The sequence below is a fragment of the Populus alba genome, chromosome 19, assembly GCF_005239225.2.
Source record: "Populus alba chromosome 19, ASM523922v2, whole genome shotgun sequence".
Classification (NCBI taxonomy): Eukaryota; Viridiplantae; Streptophyta; class Magnoliopsida; order Malpighiales; family Salicaceae; genus Populus; species Populus alba.
The window spans coordinates 5,155,630-5,159,906 of record NC_133302.1 but is presented as its reverse complement, the minus strand read 5'-3'; positions in this window follow the sequence as shown (position 1 = coordinate 5,159,906).

The window sequence follows — 4,277 nt, the reverse complement described above, 5'->3', positions numbered from 1 at the left end:
ACAAGTAATTGGCAGCATGAATTCCTCCCTACTAGATGTTCCATAGTCTTTTGCTCAATATTCTTTGGGGCACATAGGCCTCATTCAATACTTTTTGCAAAGCATTACGATGTGGCTCCGAGTTGAGTATTAAAGACATGATGGAGATCTTAGCAGGGGTTTTCTTTAACTGATCCACTATACTGTACTCACTATGCTTCATCAGTTTCAAGAACTCGTTTGTTTCTTCCTCGGTCACAGGTTTATTCACCTCAAACTCTTTATCGAGGTCCAGCACCTTCTTGCCTTTAGCCTTTCTTTGTCTTTCTAGTTCTTCAGGTGTGTAACAACGACCACTCCGAGTTAGCCCACTTATCTTCCGCTCGAACAGCGGCAAAGGAGCTTCAATTATTCGAGGTATAACCATAATCTCCAGGCATCGCTCCATAGTCTACTTTGCTTGCATATGAGGGCCTAGTTAATACCAATTTTGAGCGACCATTAGCTGTTGATTGGATTCTACATTTCTCTATCATCTCTACCTCTTCATTGTTACTTACGTCCTCAATCCTCAACTCTCCTAGAGCCAGCATTCTTGCAACTTTTTGATGAAATTCACTGCATTCATCAATGTGATGCCCTTCCTTTTTATGGAAAGGGCAAAAGTTACTTTCCCCTGTGTAGTACTCAGTCGTTTCTTCCAAATGTCCAGACTGTACCAACATCAAGTATAGCTTGGCCATGGTTCACTTGCAACACCCTCTTTTTTGCTACCAATCTCCATGGTATTTCACCTCCTCCCCTACCATCCACATGTTTAGGTAAAGGGTTTGAATTCTGATTAGGCGAATCCTCAAAAAGTGACCCATCCCCACTTTGATAAGTTGCAACAACCTTTCTTTTAAAAGCGAAGCAAGACTCAATGCTATGGCCTGCGTGGACCAGCATGGTATTCACAAGTCCACCTCGGGTTGTACACAGGCAGGGAAAGGTGGCTGCATAGGTGGTATGGGTAGAGGAGCTATCTGCCCAATACTCAACAGCTTGGCATACAATTCTTTCCAAGGTTATGGTAAAAGGAGGTAGTTGTTCTTCTGATGGTTGCTTATCCTTTTTCTTTACAGTATTGGTTTAAAAACTTTGTGGGGTGGTTATTTGCTGGGAATTTTACTGGATTGGGCTTGGTTTGGAGTGGGGGTTTGGAAAAGTTAATACTAGTGACTCGACGGTAGGTATTTGATAGTTTTTGCTTCTCCTTCGAGGTTGTTCACCTCAATTTCTTTTTCCTTCCAATGAAACCTCTCTTCTCTAGAGGTTCTGCAATTCTTCCACTTCGCATCCCTTGTTCAATCCTCTCGGCGATCCGCACGACAATCATAGAAATGTTGTGCCTGAACTACCCATAAGGTGTTCATAGTATGGAGCCCTGAAGTAATTGGCCAAACAAAGTCACCATTTCTGTTCTCTATCAGCGGAGGTTGCACGTTTGATAGCTTGGTTCACGCCACCTTTGAGCATAAGCCCTTACGGACTCTTGAGTTTCCCTTTCTCCATGCTAATCAGACTGGTCCCTATCAGGAGCAATCTCTAGGTTTTAGAACTTGTATTGCTTTAAGAAAGCGTCAGCCAAGTCTGTCCATTTCCTGATCCTAATATTGTCTAACCTCATATACCAACTGAGGGCGCGATCCGGTCAGGCTATCCTGGAAGAAAGTAAATTAACATTTTGTCGTCGTGGATAACCTGATCTGCCATTTTGTTATAGTAGGAGCGGAGATGGTCTTCGGGCATTCCATCCCAGTATACTTAACAAACTCCGGCACTCTGAACTTCTTTGGAATGACAATATTAGGTACTAAACATACCTCAGCGGCCCTAATTGGGTCAAACAAATCATTTCCTTTAATTGCCCTTAGCCTTTCTTCTAGGGCAGTCCACTTATCATCTCCTTCATGATTAGAGAATTTAAAGTCATATGGATCTTTCGTTTGTTAAATCCATTTGTAAATAGGGATTTGGATGGGCCGAGCAGGACTCTGCTTAGTTGGTGTATTTGCCCCTATGTTTATAGGTGCGACAGGGATTTGAGCTGCTGCTGGTACTTCATTAGGTTGAGTAGATGTTCCCTCTCCATCTCTGGCTCTCAATATTTGCTCTAACATACGGGTTAGGTTTGCCACATCATTCCGAACTCCTTCAAGTTCTCTTTGGTACTGAGATTCGGGTGTTGACCTTCCTTCGTTTTCCATTCTTGCTCTTTGCCGAGTGTAGTGGACTTTGGAAGGGGGACCTATGTTTCACGATCTGGAATGCATATGATAAATTAAAAACAAAAATACGTGAAGAATGAGCATGTGATGCATAAAATGTAATGTGTATAATATGCATATTTTATGAGTTGATTCATGACTTTCGTAACCTTTAAGCAAGATTTCTGAGTTGACCCGATTACCATTTAAAGGAGGGTTTTGCCAAGTTCTTATCATAGTGGTTTACCAAACCCATTAAGAAAGGAAATACGTCATGGACTTCTTATAAATAACAAACTTGCTCATACAAAACAATAATGGGAAAGAGAGTCCTATACATTGCTACCTCTAAAAAGCATTTCCTCTATTAGCTAAATCCCCAATAAAACAGGCCATTGCCCCCATGTATTCTCGATACTTTGAAGCATCATTTCCGACTTGGGTGGCTTGTTGTTGCAACCTTTCCGCATAACGGGCTACTTGCTCAACCTGTTTTTCCATGTGTCTTATTCTGGCATGGAATACGGTGTTATCTTCGATTATTGCTTCGTTGCTGGCTCCTAAGGCTTCGTTGCTTCTTTCCAATACTCGCACCATACCCTCTGATTGTGCCAACTTATCTCTTGTTCTTTGTAGCTCTTCCTTTTCAATATCCAGCTCTGCTATTTTGGAATTGATTTGAACTGCAAAGCTGTCCATGTAGTCTTGGCATTCTTAACGCTCTTGCTTAGCCTTACTCATCTCTTCTTCCATCTCGAAGTAGTGGCTTCTCAACTCCCTTAACTCTTCTTCTCGTACCTCGATCTCCGCTTGTAAAGCCCTCATCCTTCCTTTTGAAGACTCGGCTCTCTTCTGGTAATCTCTCATGTCAGACTCAGAGACCATTCTTGCATTTCTTTCTTCCTCTAGCTGCACCATGTATTGAGCTCTAACCTTCCTTTCTTCTTCTATGTCGAGGTTGGCTAGACGATTCTTCTCCTTCTCAACTTCTATTTTCTTTAAAAGAAGTTTCCTTCCCTTCTTCAAAGAATCCATCGTCTCCTTATCAACATTCACGCCTTTTGTTGCCCTCTTAACCTTAGCCAATTCTTTTTCTGCTATCCCATTCTTCTTGACCAACTCATCATAATCAGCTATTCGATTCCTTAACTCAGCCTGGACCCCCGTTGTTATGTCTTCAGCTACCTCAGCCCTTTTCTGCCATTCCTTTAGAGACATTAGCTGCTTTTCTTGTTTTTCTAACTACTGATTCAAGAAAACCCTCATCGTATTTTCCTCCTCTAGCTGGTTCTCTAACAGTTGTTGTCGCCCCTTACTTTTGCTGAGTTCTATTACACACTGATCTAGCTGCTTTCTTAGATCTTCCTCATCATCCTTTCTTTTCCTTTTCTGTGTTTCTATCGCTGCCTCTGACTGTTCTTGTGTAGAGAGACCCTTTACTTCAGAAAAATCCTCATTCCTCCAAACTGTATAATTATGGCTGCATGAGGTTTCAAAACTGCTTCCTTCTTCTCTTTTCACCTTCACGGGTCTTTCCCAATCCTGTCGGATAAGCTCCATTTCTTTGATGAACGGTTGGTGCTTGAATAACCCAATGAAATCAGCTAAACCCAAGGTTCTTGGCGTATATTGCATTCCGCCTAACTACCTTGTTACGAGGGCGGGCGCATAGCTGATGTAACCAGTTATACCAATTAAAGGAACCCATATCTTGCTTCCGCAGCTCATTGTGCAAATAGCGTTGTTCATCCATGGTGCTTTCCATTTGAAGTTGCTACTTGGCAATGCTGCATACTTATCCCTCCATGCCTTCTCATCCCAATTCTTCCAAGTCTCATCTATGGTAATCTTTAACGATCGCAAGTCAAACCACCAAAAGTTGTTGAAGATGTCTCTTGGTGCTTCGATATGACTGATTATCCATAGGTACAACATAGGGACGCGGCACCTCATAGCTCCTTTTCCATGTGTTCGGCAGTGATTGAGAGATAACATGGTTTCCCCCAAGATGGCTGAGGAAGGATTGATCCGGTCATGCTCATATTCGAT